This window comes from Pseudorca crassidens, chromosome 17 (genome assembly GCF_039906515.1).
Source record: "Pseudorca crassidens isolate mPseCra1 chromosome 17, mPseCra1.hap1, whole genome shotgun sequence".
In the NCBI taxonomy this organism is placed as follows: domain Eukaryota; kingdom Metazoa; phylum Chordata; class Mammalia; order Artiodactyla; family Delphinidae; genus Pseudorca; species Pseudorca crassidens.
In genome coordinates, this window is record NC_090312.1 from 7,528,030 (window position 1) to 7,547,549 (window position 19,520).

A 19,520-nucleotide genomic window follows, 5' to 3' on the forward strand; every position below is an offset into this window, starting at 1 on the left:
GCAAGCTCTTCTAGAGACTAGAAAGAGGGAAACTAGCTGAGAGAAAAGGGCTAAGAAAAACCTTTTCTTTCTAGATGGACAAATTTGACCGGGTGTTAACCCTGAAATCCTGCTAAAGGTGAAATGTGAGCACTGTTTCCAGGCAATGTAACTTACAGTTAGGGAAGAAAAAGAAACTCCATGACTGATGAAATGCATCATTCCTGGGAGGACTGTGGATGGGCTATAAACGCCTGGCAGGATGCTGTAATCTGAGCTTCCTGTGTGGGGCAATCTGTAACTGGGTTTGTCCTTTATGGGGATATAGAAGCTATGGCTACGGAGTTGTTACAACTTTGTTTGTTCTTATTTCAGGTGATGGCTCCTAAATCCACCCAGGTGGTCTCTCTCCCTTCACCTGAGCTATCACTTGGGTGATTTGAGAATAGCCAGTAACTGCTGTGTCAGCTGCTGCGAAGACTCCCACCCAAGAGAGATGTCCTGCTGACAGGTGTGTATGACCCGCAGCCTTCAATGTCACCTGGTGCCAGGTGTGGCCTGTGGACTCAGCCCTAGAACCTAAATGTCTAGTTGAAACTGAGACCACTGTTGGTGGATACTGCAAGACTCAAATCATGGGACCGGTCTAGACTTGATAACAAATAGATGAAGATAAGAGTGGACAATAAAATTATTAGCAATATCATTTTTGAACAAAGATGCAAACATCCTAATATTAGCAAATTGATTCCAGCAAGGTATTTAAACACACACACATACCCTTCTATAAACACTCACAGAAAAAACCAAATGGAAAAATATTAGAAAAATCGATTATCAAATTCTACCTTAATGGATTAAGGAGCAAAACAATTTGTCAAACACTGTTGGCTGACACATCAGCCCTTCCTACCCTTCTCCTAGCTGGCCTCCACTACAATAGTTGCAGCTGTTTTTGCAAACGACCTTCCATGTAGATCAATGAAACAGAAAGCAAATCCCAGAAATAAAGTCACTTAGATATTGCAACTTTTAAAGTAAATTGGAATTACAAATCAGTGGACAAGAAAGGACTGTCCAATTAATAATACTGAGCAATTGATTAACATATGGAAGGCAATAAAGTTAGATTTCGACCTCACGTCATTAATTCCTTCCTTACACAAAAGCAAATTTAACATGAATTAAAGCAAAATGTAAAACTTGTAAAAAATAATAGGAAAATATTATGATATATGGGTTAGCAGGATTTCTTTAATAAGACCAAAACCCCACCATTGCTTATTATAGAAAATATCAATGAATATAGTCATATTTGTGTTTGTAACAAAATGTAGCATACAGCATATTACCATTTATGTAACTTGCAAAAGCACACAAGGCAACGTATATGGAAACTTGCACAATGCTTGAGGAAAGGCATAGGAAAGTTCATCCCCACAGCAAGTTGACGACAGTATGTGCTCTTGGGGAGGGGCAGCGATCAGAAGCTGTAAGAAGAGAACCTCAACTCTACTTTTGATGCCTTCATATTTTTTAAAAAGCTTTAAGGCAAATAGGACAAAATATTAACCTCTGTTGATTCTCAGTGGTGGGTCCGTGCTTACTTTTCATAATAATACTATCTATACTTTTTTCCATATTTGAACATTTCTACCATAAAAAATAGTACAGTAAAATGCCTGTCTCTCCACTGTACCCTAATTCCCCGTGACAACCTGGGCGAAGTCCAAACAACATAACAAGGGCCAGAAAGCAGACCCTCTGAAGAAGATGCCCTATCGCCTCACTGCCTTATACTCAGTCCTCAGGCCATGGGGAGCTATTCGTTGCTGTACACACACCTACGTGCATGGACACATATACACGCCCACTCAGTCACATAGCCCTGCTTCTTGACTCCAAGCCTTTGCCATATTGTCCCTTCCCTGTGGACTCTTCTTCTATCTCTGTCAGTTAATTCTTAACCATCCTTAAAGAACCTCACCTGGGACCATCTTGTCTTGAAGCCTCCCTTGATCCCTTGAAGCCAGTTCTCGCGGCTCCCACAATGTGTGCCTGTCTCTGTCACTGTACCCATGTCCCTGTACTCTCTCTATGTTGCCTGGCACCCAGTAGATTGCCAGACCTTGAGTCCAGTGAATGGATCTTATTTGCCATAATGTTTTTAGTACCTAGAATAGCGCTGGGCATTTAGTGGGCATCCACTAGGTGTCCCTTGATTGAAGAGTGGGCCCACTGCATGTGGACAGCCAGGAAAAGTTGACTAAGTAGGTAAATACCCCAAGATGTTGATTTTTTCCTGGAGTATATAACTGGAGGTCTTACTGTGATACTAGCATTTGGGCAACTCTTTAGTGTGGGTCACGGATACTGTATCAGATTTGGGGAGAGACAATATTGTGTTCTAACCCCCTTTCTTCTCATCACTAAATATAGGACTTTGACCAAGTCACAGTTTAGCTTCTTGGACCTCAGAAAATTGGGGATAATAGTACCATCCTGGGGAGTTACTGTAAGGGTTCTATGAGATATAACATGTGTAAGCTTGTTGCATCTTGTAAATATGTTATAAACCATTCAACTAGGCACGGCTGATGTTTAATACAGGCTGACGAATGGAGAGAAAGTCTAAAGATGAGGGAAGGTCTGGGAAGAACAGATTAAAGAGATGGATTTTGAGTAATTGTGTGAAAAGAAAGATGTTCATAGTGGAGAAAAAACCCGAAGGATTTCCAGACCCAGAAAAGGGCATTTATGTAAGTCGGCTTGGTAGGAGCCAAGGGCCTTACACAGATTTAATTGTCTGTTCTCCAGTTCTGAGCACATTGGTAAGCAGCTTTGTCCCTGGGAGGGGACAGGAGGCAAAGAATGGCTGTGAAGGCTATGCTAGATGCTAGGGGTGGTGGGAAAACACCTGCTGAAGCCAGAGTGAGGAAAGTGTGGGGTTATGCACAGGCAGTAGTCTGTACTGCAATGAGAGCCAGCTCTGACATGGAGCACGGGAGCTTTCCAGACCTCAGTTCTTCATAAAATGGAAATAAACCGCATCCTGTGGCCACTGTGAGGATTAGAGACATGTTTAAGGAACCAAGCACAGCGTCTGGCCCTGGTGGGAGTTTAATAATTGGTACCTGTTTGAAATATTACTGCTATTGCCATGGTGCATTTGGACAGCAGGTTGAAACAGCACGGTTTCAATGTTTCTGAGTCCCATCTACTTCAAAAATTTTCAACCCCAAATGTAGCCTGTCCCAGCGCTTGAACTCTTAAGAGGTGAAGCACTTTACAACCATTAGTGGGACTCAGAATTCTTACAGAGATTTTTTTAAAAGTACAGCTGATAGAGCCCATCCAGCCCTACTAAACTAGAGTCTCTGGAGTGGAACTTTTTCTAACCTCGTAACAAAGGTAATTGCAGTACACAGCCAGGGCTGAGAACCAGTGCAGGGAAGCAGTGGACTGAAGCACTGCATTTCCAGCCTCCCCTGTTGGAAGGTGAATGTCACCTAGGAAAGGTGAAAATTAAGGCACAGCCAGCCTTTCACACCTAGAGTCCAGTCAGTCATTGGTAGGAAAATTTGTTGTCAGTCAAGTAAACCAGGAGGAGATTCCTGAGATGTGTTAGAGGGAATATGGAAGCTGACACATCCTCTTCTATAAAATGAAGTCACGTTTCACAGAGTTGTTGATAGATTGAGTTACATGAGATGCAGTTGCTCAATATATCCATTCTCCTTTCAGAGGATGGGTGAGGTAGGAGGGCTGGGAAGAGAGTGCAGGCAGGACACCCTCCTGGACGGTGGGTGGGCCTGGCCTGTCTTCTGTAGGTGGGAGATTTGTACAGCAGGTTCATGATACAGGCGTGTTATGGAGAGGAGTGCCCTGGAGCCTGAGTGGTGGGGAGAAAGGCAGAAAAAAGGCATAGAAAGATGAGGCAGCCTTACATCAAAGACAGAACCTGCCCTTCATCTGCTCCCCGTAGCCTTCATGATAAAACCAAGCCTGTTGGCTTGATGCCTATCTCACTTTCCTAGGTCCGCCATAACAAAATTCACAAAAGGGTGGCTTAAAACAACAAAAGGTATTCTCTCATAGTTCTGAAGTCCGGAAAGTTCAAACTCAAGGGCCATGCTCCCCAATAAGGTCACATTCTGAGGTTCTGGGTGGACATGACTTTTTGTGCAACCCTATTCAACCCAGTACAGTGATGATGATTATGAAGACCCTTGTGATTTTCTCCTCTGTTCTATCTCTGTACTGAACTATCATCTCTGGCTGGTTTTTCACAATGTATAATAACCAATTGTTTACAAGTCTATGTCTCCTGACAAATGAGAACAGAGCTCAATTTTTTTTTTTTTTTTTTTTTTTTTTTTGCGGTACGCGGGCCTCTCACTGTTGTGGCCTCTCCCGTTGCGGAGCACAGGCTCTGGACGCGCAGGCTCAGCGGCCATGGCTCACGGGCCCAGCCGCTCCGCGGCATGTGGGATCCTCCCGGACCGGGGCACAAACCCGCGTCCCCTGCATCGGCAGGCAGACTCTCAACCACTGCGCCACCAGGGAAGCCCCAGAGCCCAATTTTTAATTTTTGTTTATTTATTGATTGATTGATTGATGGCCACATCATGTGGCATGCAGGATCTTAGTTCCCTGACCAGAGATCGAACCCGTGCCCCTTGCCGTGGAAGTGTGGAGCCCTAACCACTGGACCATCAGGGAATTCCCCTGCTTTTGTTTTTTTACACCTTTCTCTATCAAGCATGTAGCACACAGCCATGTTTATGACTGACCTTCAGTAAACGTGTGTGAAATGTCATTGATTTATAGTCATATTTTTTGCGAGACTGGCCTTTGGGACCTCCGCCCTTGAGGATATTAGAATCCAGCAGAATGTCTGAAGGCTTCTGGAGGGAAACAAATCAGGCCAGAGCTTAAAAACTTATCTACCACCCCTGCTCTTTTGCCTTTGGGGTTGGAAATCGCTAACTGGGCTCTGGTCTGTTACTCACACGTTATGTGACCCGGGGCCTGTCATTTCCCCATTCTGACCTCAGTTTCCCACTATGAATGAGAGATTTGAACCACAGGCCCCAAATCCTCTCTTCTTCTAAGCTCCCTTATCTCTAAGATCACACGGGTGACACTCAGTCAGAACTGAGGTTATTAAGAGAGAAGCATCAAAGAACCAGTTAGGGCAGTTGCCCTGAATGCATCAGCTTCCAGTTCACCATGACGAGCCTTTCCCTATTCAACAGAGGTGTCTGCCACTCAGGTGAGAAATCGCCCCCATTTCCTGGCAGTCCCTGAACGTGGTGCTGAAATTCCTCCGGTGAAGATTGCCAAGGTGCCCGAGAGCGATGATAAACACGGTCTTTTCACTCCAACCCTCCATTTAGATCTGCTTCCTTTTGGAATCTCAATGGGTTACAGCAGGCTTTTGGGTACCCTGTTGAGGAGGTGTCTGGCAAACCATGAAAGGGCAAGGGCTCCCCAGAGAGGATATTTTCCCGCATATAAGAGCCTTTCAAAATAGCAGGAGGGGGCTTCCCTGGTGGCGCAGTGGCTGAGAGTCTGCCTGCTGATGCAGGGGACACGGGTTCGTGCCCCGGTCCGGGAGGATCCCACATGCCACGGAGCGGCTGGGCCCATGAACCATGGCCGCTGAGCCTGCGCGTCCGGAGCCTGTGCTCCGCAACGGGAGAGGCCACAAAAGTGAGAGGCCCGCGTACCGCAAAAAAAAAAAAATAAAATAAATAATAAATAAATAAAATAGCAGGAGGAGTGAAGGATTGCAAATGGTTGGCCAACCAGCTCCTCACCCGCTGAGACGAGGTGGGGAACAGAATTCTCACCTTCAGGCACCACAAGATTTTCAGTCTTGAGAATGACAACTTCCTTCTGAAAGAAGATGGGACTCAGATGCTCTCCAGGAAGACTTCCCTGGCCACGCCCACCCCCAAGGCGGGGCTCCCCCCTTTAGGTCTTCCCATTATTTCTGGGCTTGCTTTCAGGCTGAGCTTGACACACTGGGTTAGAATGTCTGTTTCCCTCACAACTCAGACCCCCTTCTGTGCTGTGCTGCACAGACTCTGTTTGCCCTTCCGCTCTACATGCATCTTGGTTTGGATTTTCCTGCAAAGAGATCTTGGATCAAGGTCTAGGAGGAAGACAGTTTATCTGGAGGGTGATTGCAGGAAACATTTGTGAGGAATGGGAAAAGTGAGAAAGTAAAAGGAGAAAGGTCAACAGCAGCGTGTGTTTGTAGCTGGAGCCCTGTCCCGCAGAGGACCCTCTGAAGAACCTCATGGACTGAACTTGAGAATTGACCCACTGAGGGCTGACGGCGAAGCTGCAGTATTTATCTGTGGATTCTCCTTCCCATTGGTTGGGAGTTTCCCATGGGAGGCATTAAATGCCTTGCACTTTGGGGCTGCCCAGTGACAGGCAGGCTGGGTGGCTCATGTGAGGTCAGAAAAAGCCCTCAAGCAGAGAAGCAGAGGTAGGACACACAGGACAGCAGAGGGCACTAGCGAGAGAGGTCAGGGTAGCCCCAAGGGGGGTTCTCTCCATCCAGAACCCAGGTTTTGCCCCCCAACCCCTGCACTTTCATCCCGTTTTCGAGGGCACAGCCAGGGACTTTGTTGGTATCATTGTATTGAGCTGAAAGAAGAGTTTTCACTGGACACAGGACTCTTGCCAAAGGAGGGGTCAGTGGTGGGGCTCTGGGACACCTTCAAAGAGGTTCCAGAGTCGATCCAAAAGGGTGTCTTAAAACAACCACAGCTGTAGTACGTCCCCAGCCAGGCAAGGAAAAAAAAAAAAAAAAAAAAAAAAAACTGGTCTCTGGCATGCATTGGGAAGGTCATGAGGTGAAGAAATTGATCATTCAGGGATACTGGGGGACATCTATGTACAAGGTGTGGGGAGAAGGTCATGGAACTAACATCCTGACTATCCACTGTGTCCCTGGAGGTACCATGCTAGGAACTGGACACAGGTCACCTCTAGTCTCACGAAGGACCCTCTCTGCAGATCATAGTACACTCATTACATGGACGAGTTAGTGCAGCTCGACCCGGGGACTGAGTAACTTGCTCAGGTTCACAGCCAGGAACTGGCACAGTTGGAACTCAACCCCAGGTGGCCTTGATGACTGGCTCTCATGCTGACGATACTCAGCCATACTGGAGACCACGATGTGGAGAGATGACAGCGAGAGTCAGCAGGAAGGAACCCGACCCAACAGGGAGTGTGTTAGGCAAGAGCCAGCTGAGGGAGAAGATCAGCATCAGCGAGTCTCAGGCTCAACATCACCCCCAGGGGTGGGTTGGCAGGAAGGTTGCTCTGGGAAATCACCAGATGGATGATGTGGAAACGCACCAACAAAGCACATCCCACAAGCTCTTAAGAAGAGGCCAAGGAGAAGTCACCAAGGAGAGGTCAGGCCCCCAAGGACCAGAAATCTGCAGAAGTCAGGCAGGGAGTCTGAGGAGCACATGTGTTGGTGTCACGTGGACCTGGGGTTCCCGGATTGGCCCCTTAGCAGCTGGTCACATGTGTGGGATAGCTGCTCCACCTCTCTGAATCTCAGCATCTGTGTGGCTAAAATATAGCCGCTAATATCCATCTTACTGTCTCACCCACCCTTGGCCCCTTACCCCAGCTGGACCCAGCTAAATGCTTACAAAGCACTCTGTCTATGTCACTGATCTCATTAACATGTTTAATAGTCACCACAACTCTGTAGGGATATAAACCCAGGCAGTCCCAGGCCAGAGCCATGTGCTTGACCATGATGCTTTCCTGCCTTTGTCTGTGCAGGGCCTGCCCCGACTTGTCCCAGACGGTGAGCTCAGCCACTGGTCGTCTTGTGTCTAAGCCCAGGATTCCTTGAAAGCAGATCCTGAGACAAAGACTGATGGGTAAGTGGCTTATATATAATGCAAGCAGGGACACAGGGCCAGAAACAGAGGGGTGGCGAAGAGGGAGAGCCCACGCAAAGCTGTGTTCCAGCTGAGAGGAGCTGAACACAGATGCAAGATGGCCACTCAGGGCAACTGGTGCTCCAATTGTGGGACATTGTGGAAGACTGTAGAAAGCATCTCAGAAGTGGCACATGCATGAGTGCTCAGAGATTCCACCCTGGGGTCAGAGAAGTCCAGGACATAAGGAAAGAGACAGGTGGCAGGTGCCTCAGGGGAGGTGCTGCCCGGTCACACTTGTGAGAAGCTGGGGAAGCCATGGCTAGAGTAGGAGTAGGTGAGGTGAGGATCCAAGAGACCCTCATATCTCAATTCTGCTCCTCCGGGTCCCCAACTTGCATTTATTGTTTCCCTCTGCCAAACCTATCCTACCCTAGTTCCCACCATTGATCCTGCACTCCATTCATTTATTTAGTCATTCAACATATATGTGTTGGCCACACTCTTTGAGCCAGACACAGAGTTGCTGTTACTGGGTCTGGTCTCCACTATGCAGACTTTGTCTTCTCCCTCCTGACTTCCCTGCTGTCACTGCTCTGAGGCCCAGCATCATGGGTTCTGCTCAGAAGGAACCACTCATGTTCATTTCTGGCCCTGTGAATCCACCACTGACCACCCCCACCAGCTGGCTCTCTGCCTAGTTAATGGGGGGTTTCTGCACCTCACCGGTTCTTTTAAAACTTAAATTACATGCTGTAAATTAGTGTTTCCCAGAGTGTGTTCCAAGTAACAGATGATCAGGTAAGAAGGGAGAGGGGAGATCTTGCTCTCCAATCAGCTTAGGAAACACTAATAACGTCCCACTGAACACTCTGGGAAATCCCAAATCTTAAGAGTTTATAGAGGGCTTCCCTGGTGGCACAGTGGTTAAGAATCCACCTGCCAATGCAGGGGACACGGGTTCGAGCCCTGGTCTGGGAAGATCCCACATGCCATGGAGCAACCAAGCCCGTGTGCCACAACTACTGAACCTGCACTCTAGAGCCTGTGAGCCACAATTACTGAAGCCCGTGCACCTAGAGCCCATGCTCTGCAACAAGAGAAGCCACAGCAATGAGACGCCCGTGCACCGCAACGAAGAGTATCCCCCTCTCACCGCAACTAGGGAAAGCTCACGTGCAGCAATGAAGACCCAACGCAGCCAAAAATAAAAATAAATAAATTTTTTTAAAAAAAGGAAAAAGTGTTCATAGAGAGGCCTTAACGGGGTTCAGTCACGTACACCATCCAGATGATGTCAACCACACATATTCTCCCAAGGCAGCTCACGTTCTCTTTGGAACAGCTTCCACTGTGGGAACAGGGGACAGAGAATACATTCCAAGGACAGGGGGTGGGTGAGGAGCCTCCAATTGCCCTGTGCCAGCTTGCAGGGCATATGGTGGTCAGGTTCTCTCCATGACCTCCCCCAACATCTGATTTGACTTCCCTGCTCTTCTCTTCAGTCTCAAGGATAGACGCAGAGCCAGTCAAACAAACCTCAACTTCCAACATGACATGATCCAGAAATCAACATCTGCAGCTGAGATTCGGGGGTCGTTTGTCACTCGGCAAAGCTGTCTAATACAGTGTGAGTACTTCATCTCTTAACAGGGAAAAGTGATGATTATGATATTGAACCAAATATCAAGAGGTATTTCCTTGGGGGTCTCTTGGGATTAGCTGGCCTTTTGAGAAAACTATTGCCTAAATTGGGATCCTAAACAATCAGACTTTTACTCCCGTGAGAGAAATAACATTTAGTGACCACTTACTCTGTAGAAGCTTTGCATACATTATCCTATCTTACCTTCTCAACAAAACTATGCAGGAAGTATTTCTAGTCTCATTTACAGAAGAAGAAACTGAACTAAGAGTTTAACTGACTTTTTCAAGGTCACACAAAGGATGACCAGGATTTGAAGTAGGCCTGGAATTCAGACAAAATCTGTATTCTTTCCCTCACATCATGCTAAAGCAGCACTCATCAGCTACTGGGGATGCTAACAAAGGCTTCCTTTGAGGGGCCTGTAATGAGCTACATTCAGCAGAAAAGGCATTTCCCTCCTGACACCATTAAAATATTTATCACAAAACAACTTAGTAGAAGAGATTCCCCCCCATTCCCCCAAATTATTGAAAATATTTCTCCCAACCAAAATGAAAAAACTCTTTTGGGATTTTTTAATTTTTAAATTTTTTTTTATTTTTTATAATTGAGTCTTTGAGTACTTCCCCAGTGATGTAATGTTGAAACAAGGGATCTTTGAATTCTATCAGGCAGAAAATAAGGAAGTATCTCTGAGACTCTCAATGATCCTTGGAAACATCCACTCATGGAGAACAATTTCTGCTAACTGATGCCAGCCATGATTCTAGTCTTCTAAAAGATGCCCTGCTGACCGTCTGATTAAAGGGGCCTCAGCCAATCAATAGAGTTGTTTTTTTAAAAAAATATTTATTTATTTATTTGGCTGCATCGGGTCTTAGTTGTGGCACACGGGATCTTCTTTGAGGCACGTGGGCTCTTTGTTGCAGCGTGCAAGCTTCTCTCTAGTTGCAGCACGTGGGCTTAGTTGCTCCATGACATGTGGGATCTTATTTCCCCAACCAGGGATCGAACCCATGTCCCTTGCATTGGAAGGCGGATTCTTAGCCACTGGACCACCAAGGAAGTCCCAATAAGGGTTTATTGGAAGACTTTTTTGTGCCAAACACCATGCTGGGCACAGAAGGCACTTTACGTACATTATCTTGTTTCTCATAAATACACCATGAACTACTATTAATCCCATTTTACTGAGCAACCAGACATTATTATGATTTTTAGAGAGCCCAAGTTTCTTGCTAAAAGCCAAGGTGGGATTCTAGCCCAAGTCAGAGTGGAGCTGTCCATGTCATCACCCTCATTCTTGCCTCCCACTTTATGGAAGCTGCTGTGGCCCCCCAGACACACAGGCTGTCTCCAGCCTATGCACTTTAGTCCATGACCTTCCCCCTCCTGGGACATGTCTCTTCCTTCTCTGATTTCAGAAATCACACAGGTCATGACCACGTTACAGGTTGTGTAACCATGGTTTCTTAGTCAGCTCAGCTGCCGTAACAAAATACAATAGAGTGGGTTAGTTAAGCACAGATCTGGAGGCTGTGAGATCAGGGTGCCACCAACATGGTCGGGTTCAGGTGAGGACCCTCTTCCTGGGGTGCAGACAGCCACCTGCTCATTGTGTCCTCACGTGGCCTTCCCTCAGTGTACAGAGACAGAGTGTGAGCTCTGCTGCCTCTTTCTCTTCTTACAAGGGCACTAATCTCATTGTGGGGGCCCCCTCCTCATGACCTCACCTAACCCAATTACCTGTCTAAGGTCCCACCTCCAAATAGCACCACCTTGGGGGTTAGGGTTTCAACTTATAAAGTTGGGGGAACACAAGCATTCAGTCCATAAAGCATGGGCAATTCAGGGGGCATCTCCTCTCCCCTCCTACCCCCTTACCTCACCCACTCATTCAGCAGATCGTGAGTGTCCCTGTGTGCCAGACATTCTTCTATATGCTGCAGACGTAACAAGGGACAGGAGAGAAGCAGCCCCTACCTTCATGGAGCTTACAGCTTCCAAGCTTCTCTTCCAGGAAACCTTCCTCACTTAACCCTCTTTTCTCTGATCTTCCCTTTGCTGATTCTCCATTGTATCCTTTGATCTCAGTAAAAACCTTTTGAGCACACACTCCTCTGCATATGTATTACTTATTTACAAATTATATGCATATTCTAATATATAATATAACAATACAGGTATCCCCCACTACCTGAAACCTTTCGTAAGCCAAAGTGCAAAGCAAAGAAGCAATTACCTTAGGACACATCTTGCTCATGGATGCACAAAATAAATGAAGATAAAGCACAGATGCTCACAGACACAGTTCAAAGCTATGCTGGCTCCATGCTGAGATGCTGAGTGTGGTTCCCAGGGAAGCAGCTCTCACTTCTCTGGGTGCTCACTCCCTCTATAATGGCTACTGCAAAGCAAACGCTGAATGCTATTTTTGATTTCTTTTGGTTATCAAAGACAGGTACTAATGTGAGTTTTCCTTAATAACAAAGTGGCATAAAGCGAACTCTCGAAAAGTAGGGGATACTTGTATATAAAACATCAATTTTAAAAAACACAGATAAAAAATTGGGGGAAGAGAAGTCCTAAGAGATTTCCCCATACAGAAATGGTGTGAACACATGGTATGAACATAACCTTCTTTGGATCCTCTGGTCCCCGCAGGGACCCTGACTCCCCAACACGTGAGACCAGCACGGCTCTCACTCACCCTTTCAGAACTGACTGTTTAAAACCTGTCTATCTCCCCACCTTGAGGACTGTCTCATTCATCCCTCTGTGTGCCCAGTCACAGAGTGGACTCTGTAGACTTTTCAGGAAATATACACACAAATGAGGCATTGATATTGTTACAATGACTATGATCACAGCTCCAAGATTTGGAGGAGAGGACAGTTCTGTTCTTAGACAGGTCTTCCCATGGTTCCTTGGTTGGATCACCCAAGTTTCTAGGTCTCGAGATCCCATATTTCTGAAACCATATTTCTAAAACCAATTTCTGAAACCAATGATGTTCACCTGAAACCAATGCCAACTGAAACATGTGACCTGACAAATATGAACGTTAAATGATATTGAGGGCTTGCTGGCATCAGGCACGGTGCTAAGTATTGATACGTTAATGCTGCTTCTGTAATCTTGCCAACAGCCTCACAAGTGTGTTGTATGCCACTCTGCAGAAAAGAGAACTTGGACTTGGACACGTTGAGCAATTTTTCCAAGGTCACGGAGCTAAAGCTAGAGGTAGAATTGAGACCAGCCCCCAAGAACCACCTTTTTAATCACTACACCAAGCTGATTCCCAAAGGACTACTGCATAAGCCCTGTGTCAGTATATGAGTGTGCATTTGTAGAAGAAAGACTTCGTCTTGATTTAGGAATATATTTTAAGCACATCTCTATCGTGGGAATATTTTTATATCTGGGAAATAATGGGATTAGGGGGTTACTGAGTGTTATAGTACGTGTTGCCTGGAAAGCACCTGAAGCCCAGGTATTGGATTTTGTTGTTCCTTAGCCCAAGGTGACTCAACTGGTCGGAATTAGAGCAGGGCCCCAGACTGAGCCCCACTGACTGTCATACCACTGTCTCCCTCATGCCAAGCTGCTCTACTCCCTTGAAAAATAGTGCAGTATTACTACTGCAAGCAAATAGCCCGAATTCTATCCTGAAATTTCTCCAGGTGGCAGGGCTCTCAGAAAGATGCTCTTGCAGCCGCTGACCTTTAGCTAGTCTCCTCCAACTGTGACCCAATCAGGCATAATGAGTTTAGAGCAGGGCTTAGAACTGTTTTCTCCTCTCTGCTTTTCTTTCCTCCCAGCCTTCATCGGTATTTCAGCAGAAGGCTGTTTTTCCTTCTGTACTTATTTATATTTAGCCTGAGCATCCTGTTAATTACAGAGCAGTTAAAGGAGAATTAAGGACACTATATATAAATTTGCCATTTATGCAAATTGCAAAGAGAGAACAAAGAAAAATTAGCTTAATTAGTGTAATTGCTTAAAAAGCGGGAGGCGAGGCAAACACAGCTTTAATCAAAGAAGAGGCAAAGGAAATCTCAAGGAAATGGTGACCCAAATCAGCACAGATTCGAGGGCTCTGACCTTTCAAGATTTCAAGACCTTGCTGAGACATTGGGATGACAGGAGGCCGTGGAGGGGAGGGGCAGAGAGTTCTCAGTATAAAAATGCCATGTGGTTGCTTAAGAAATGAAATAAGACCCCTGCACTTGGAAAGTTATTGATATTCTTATGAGTGTGGGCACCTGGTGGAGGGTTTGAAATATTGCAAGACTGTCCACCAGCAAAAGGATTACAACTCCTGAAGCCTCAGATAATGGTTAGCATTTTTTAGCCATAAAGTATTTTTTAATCAAGGTATATACATTGTTTCTTTAGCCGTAAAGCTATTGCATGCCTAATAGACTACACTATCGTGTAAACATATCTTTCAGTTGCACTAGGAATTCAAAAATTTCATGTGACTCGTTTTATTGTGATACTCACTTTATTGTGATGGTCTGGAACAAAAATTGCAATCTCCCGAAGGTATACCTGTAAAAATATAGGAAGCCCAGTTAAATTTTAATTTGAGATAAACAGCAAGTGTCTTTTTAGTGTAAGTATGCTCCATGACATTTGGGGGGATTATTTATAATAAAAAAAAGGAATTTGTTGTTCATCTGAAATTCAAACTCACTGGGTGTCCTGTATTTTTTCCAGCACCCCTCCTGAGGAGGTACACAGGAGAAGTTCTTAATATTTCTCCCCAGGACCACAGAAAAACCCAGGGCTTCCCCTTGAAAGCAGAAAACTGTTCCCTGGCCAGGTGCAGGACCCTTCAGCCTAGCATCACATTACCAGAGAGGCGGAGAAAGAAAGAAGCCATGAATGGAGTCTGGAACAGTCATGGGGCCAGCGGAGGGGACAGGGACTCCAAGGAACACTGGGCTCTACATCTCTGCACCCTGATGTCTAACCCCAACTCCCCAGGTCTTCAATAAAACCACCAGACACAGAAATGCCTGTGTACCTTAGGCGTTCTGTGTTCCACGGAAATCAAGGAGAGGGCAAGAGCTCTACATCTGGGCAGGTACGCTCGCTCTGCTCTAAGGCTTTGCATAGTTTAACTCATTGAATCCTCACGACAACCCACATGAGGCAGATTATATTGGCCTTACTTTGTAGATGAGGAGACAGACACAGAAGCTAAGGGATTCCTAAGAGAGTAGCTAATAAGCAGAGAGCTGGAATTTAACCCAGGCATCTGGCTCCTGAAGTTTTATCACTAGGGTGACCATATAATTTATCATCCAGATTGGGATGTATTTGAGAGTAAAAGTGTGCACTATCAAGAATTACACTGGGAAAGCAGGTGTAAATGAAGTCTGTCCTGGGTAAACCAGGGTGTGTGGTTGTCCCACACTCACTACCTATATGCCTGAGGTGGCTGCAAGTATCACACACTTTGCCAAGTCTCCGAACAGACCCCAAGCTAGACTAGCCTTTGTCTGCACTATGGGAGGCCCTGGCTGTCTGAGGATGGGGTAGGGAAAAGGAGACTCACTTCTTGGATAACACCATTCAACCCTGTCGAAAGCAACAGAAGCAGTTCAGTATCATATAATTGCTTCATGTCCACTAGCGTGTGGGTTACTATTTTATTTACCATAATGTTATTTGCCTGTGCATTTTCTATACCGATGTGGAGATCCTAGAGCAGGAATTGAATTTTTTATCTCTGTATCCTTGATGATTAGTGCAATACTTGATTCAGCAGAGTCAATCAGTAGAAGCCTGTACAGTGAATAATGGAATGACTTAAAGACCTCCAGCTTCAGAATCATCCTGTGAGCCTCAAAATGTGGAAGACACTTGAGAAAAAAATAGGATCTCTTTCCTCCCTCTCTTTCTTCCTTTTCCTCTCCCTTCTTTCTTTTCTCTTTTCCTCCAGCCCTGTCCACCTTCCCTCTGGTCTTCCATTCAGTGCTGCTACCATCCAAGCAAGAGGTCTAGGTCTGTCTCTGTAAAGCTTGTGTCAGCCCTGTTAGCTTAAGGTGGTTCTGGCTTCAAGTAAACTTTCTCACACGGGCTTTTGGGTCAAACCAGAGATGAAATATGGTGTCTCTCCTGAGATGTAGAAACACCTAGAAAATCTCACCAAGGTTCAGGTATGTTCATCCCATGGTTCTCTGCAAGCCATGGCTTCTAAGAGTACTCTCTGGATTCATCCATGCAACAATTTTTTTTTTTTCTTGGATAAAAGGTGCTAAAGAAGATGTGCTCTAAGATTGACAGAAATAGATATAACTACCCCCAGAGAAGGGACTCCAGGATAGCAGCAAGACTGGAAACAACTGCATGAGGAGCAGATCAAGGGAGTGAGGTGTTTGGGCTGCAAAAGAGAGCGGGCATAGTCACTGACTCCAAATGTCTAAAGAGCTGGTATCTGGGAAGGTGGGAACTTGACCAAGTGTCACCAACAGGCAGAACAAAGCCCAGTGGAGAAAAGCAACAGAGTTAGTTTTATTAAGTATGAGCCACACATTTTTAATGGATGTAGTAATAATCATTCTTTAATAACTGGTTATTTACAGATTTTTCATGTGTTGAATCTTTTTTTTTAAGATTTTTTTTGATGTAGACCATTTTTAAAGTCTTTATTGAATTTGTTACAAAATTGCTTCTGTTTTTTTTATTTTCAAGATGTTGGGGGTAGGAGTTTATTAATTAATTAATTTATTTTTGCTGTGTTGTGTCTTCGTTTCTGTGCGAGGGCTTTCTCTAGTTGTGGCAAGCGGGGGCCACTCTTCTTCGCGGTGCATGGGCCTCTTACTATCGCGGCCTCTCTTGTTGCAGAGTGCCAGACGCGCAGGCTCAGTAGCTGTGGCTCACGGGCCTAGTTGCTCCGCGGCTTGTGGGATCTTCCCAGACCAGGGCTCGAACGTGTGTCCCCTGCATTAGCAGGCAGATTCTCAACCACTGCGCCACCAGGGAAGCCCTGCTTCTGTTTTATGTTTTGGTTTTTTGGCCATGAGGCATGTGGTATCTTAGCTCCCTGACCAGGGATTGAACCCTCAGCCCCTGCATTAGAAGGCAAAGTCTTAACCACTGGACTGCCAGGGAAGTCCCTCGTGTGCTGAATCTTGTATTTTGAACCTAATGATCGATTTCTCCAACTGGTGGTGGTTGTCCCTGGTGGACAGATTGGATAAATCAGGAAATGTGTTGAATGCAGACAAAGTGATCAACTGTATGGAGGTTACTCTTTTATTCCCAAAGCTTCTGTTCCAATATATCCAATTGTCCTGGGTCTTAACCCATTTCCCTGAAGGACTGTAATCCCTTTTGGGTTTCCCAGATGACTTGGGCACTGTGTGGGAGGGGAGCTCACAATCAATCAGATATGTCCCCGCCCTCCGAATTTAGCAGAAAAGTAAAGAACGTCAGAGTGAGTTTGAGGTTCTTTTGACTTCCAACTCTACCTCCCAGTTCTCACTGAGAAGCCCTGTCCTAGAGCCTCAGTGGAGAGGTACCTTAGAGGTAATCTAGTGAGTGTCCCAAATCTTTCATATCCTTTATCTCACCTGATATTCCCAAGGATATGGGTTAGGGTTAGGGGTGCCTATTTCGCCTATTTTCAGATGAGGGAATTGAGGTTCAGGGGAATCATGCCAGCTGCACAGAGACACATCCAGGAAGCCCCAGAGCTGATTCTTCAGATCCTAAATCCTGCAATGACCCCTTTCCCTACAATGAGACTCGCGACTGTTGCGGGTGGTACCGGGTAGGGAGCAGTGAGCAGGACACCCTGCCTCACCGATTACTTGCGCTTTAGGAAAACAAGGCGAACCTCTGGGGATTAAACTATCACATCACTGAAAACCAAACGGCCCTGAAAACTGAAAGCCGTCATGGTAGAGAAGAGCTCTGTAAACAGCACAATACAGGAACACATAGCACATGTCCAGCCCCCAGGGGGCTCACACACTTAGGGAAGGAAGGCAGGTACACAAATGACTACAGATCAGGAAATACTTGGAGCATTTTGGGTGATCCCCAAGCAAGAATGTGTCACGTAGGAGTCTTAAAATGAGCTAATTGAAAGCACATTGTTGTGTTCTGCGGGCTGCAACCGAAGGATAACGTGTCCCACCAACTTAAACACACCAGGCACCAGCTCATGGAGCACATTTTGATAATGCTCAAGGGTAGATGACATTTACAGAATGAGTTTTCTAAAAAGACACCCTGCTCTTCTAGTAGGATGAGACATACCGGAGAAAAGGGAGGGGTCTGGCCTTTCTGTGGGGAGTCTAGCGACTGGATAAAAGGAGATTACTATTCACCGGCAGATGTAAGAGCGTACAGGACTTTTTGAATGACAAGGGATGTGATTCATATTCCAAGTTCCTTCATTAAGAACAGCCGGGTTGCCCAGAAAGGACAAGTTTAAATCGGGTTTGCTTACAATTTACATGTTAAGGTGGGATAAGGAGACTGTTTCAGGTGTCTATACCTGTGTAACAAATTACCACCCAAATTAGTGGGCTAATGTAACGATTTATTTTCACCTTTCTTTGTTCTGTGGGCTGACTGGTCTCCGCTGGATGGTTCTCACGTGGAGTCCCTCAGGGAAAGCAGTCAGATGGAGGCTGGGGATGTGGTCATCTGAAGGCCTGACGGGGCTGGATGTCCAGGGTGGCTCACTCCATGGCTGCCGGTGGTGCTGGCTGTCAGCTTGGAGCTCAGTTGCAGTTCTCAACCAGAATACCTACAAGTGGCTTCTTTCTGTGCCTGGGGCTTCTCACAGCTGCTGGGTGGGTTTTGAGAGGGAGTAGCCCACAAGCAAGAGTTCCTAGAGAACCAGGCAGATGCTTTCAAGGCTTCTTATGCCTTAACTTCAGAAGGCCCAACAGGTCCGTTCTATTGATGAAGGCCAACCTTCTCTGTGTGAGGAAGAGGGGTACAAACTGGGCCTACAAGGATAAAATGATACAGCCTGTGCCTTTGGGAAGCGAAGAACTAATCAGGACAATAGACATGTGATTTCATATCTGGGATTAACTAAATTGGATGTGCTGATAAAGACGTTACCAGGCCACGGTGAGGGCACTAAAGGAAAAAGTAGTTTAGGAGGGTGGGGAATCAGAGTAGGCTTCATAAAAGAGTTGTAAGCTCGCACAAAAGCAGGAAAGGGAAGTTACTATTTGTCCTGGACAGTGTGTGCTTGTGTGTGTGCTTATGTAAAGCGGAAAGAGATGAGGGAGAGTATTTGGCAATTCAAAAGTGAAAAAACAACATAACAAAACAGACAAAACAGTCTGATGCATTCTGGGAGTTGGAAGCTACGTAGCAGAAAATCCACAAAGGGCTGCAATTGTACAGGATGCTAATATAAATTCCCTAAAAGGATTCATTGAATAAATAAGCTTAGAAACAAAGTTAAACTTCCTGTAGTACTTCTTAGATTTTATAATATGCTATTATGTATTTGAATTTTGGCCAGTTTTGTGGGATGGTGGGCGAGCCAAGAGTGTAAAATATTTCCCGAACATATTTTAAAGGCAAATATGCAAGTAGGACTGGCATTGTCTAGATAGTAATTTGGGAAATGTTGCTTTTGTGCTAAGAAGGTAGTATGACAAATGAAGAGATTGCAGTAATTGGTGAAGCTGGGCTAAGAGGTTTCACCATCATCTTCAGGACAATTTACACATGTTTACTGAATGCCTACTACATCCCAGGCACTCTTCGTAGCACTGGGGATCTCTCAGTGAACAAGGCAGAAAGAAAATCCCTAACCCCGTTTAGCTTTCCTTCTCCCTGAAAGAGACAGATCGTCAGCAAGATAAATAGGTATAATATATAGTGTGTTAAATGGCGATAGGCACCATGGATAAAAAAATAAGACAAGGAGGGAGGGAAAAGAGAGATAAGGATTTTATATCAGCTGGTCAGGGAGCTGG

At 45.6% G+C, this 19,520-nt stretch overlaps 1 long non-coding RNA gene across 1 annotated transcript in view; it reads right to left on the minus strand.

The window, feature by feature from the left end:
* LOC137210762 (uncharacterized) overlaps positions 1 to 19,520 on the minus strand; it is a 298,931-nt gene that overhangs the window by 9,621 nt on the left and 269,790 nt on the right. Inside the window, exon 5 of the long non-coding RNA XR_010936700.1 lies at positions 14,059 to 14,106. This is a non-coding gene — a long non-coding RNA (uncharacterized lncRNA). The remainder of the gene's footprint in view (positions 1 to 14,058; positions 14,107 to 19,520) is intronic.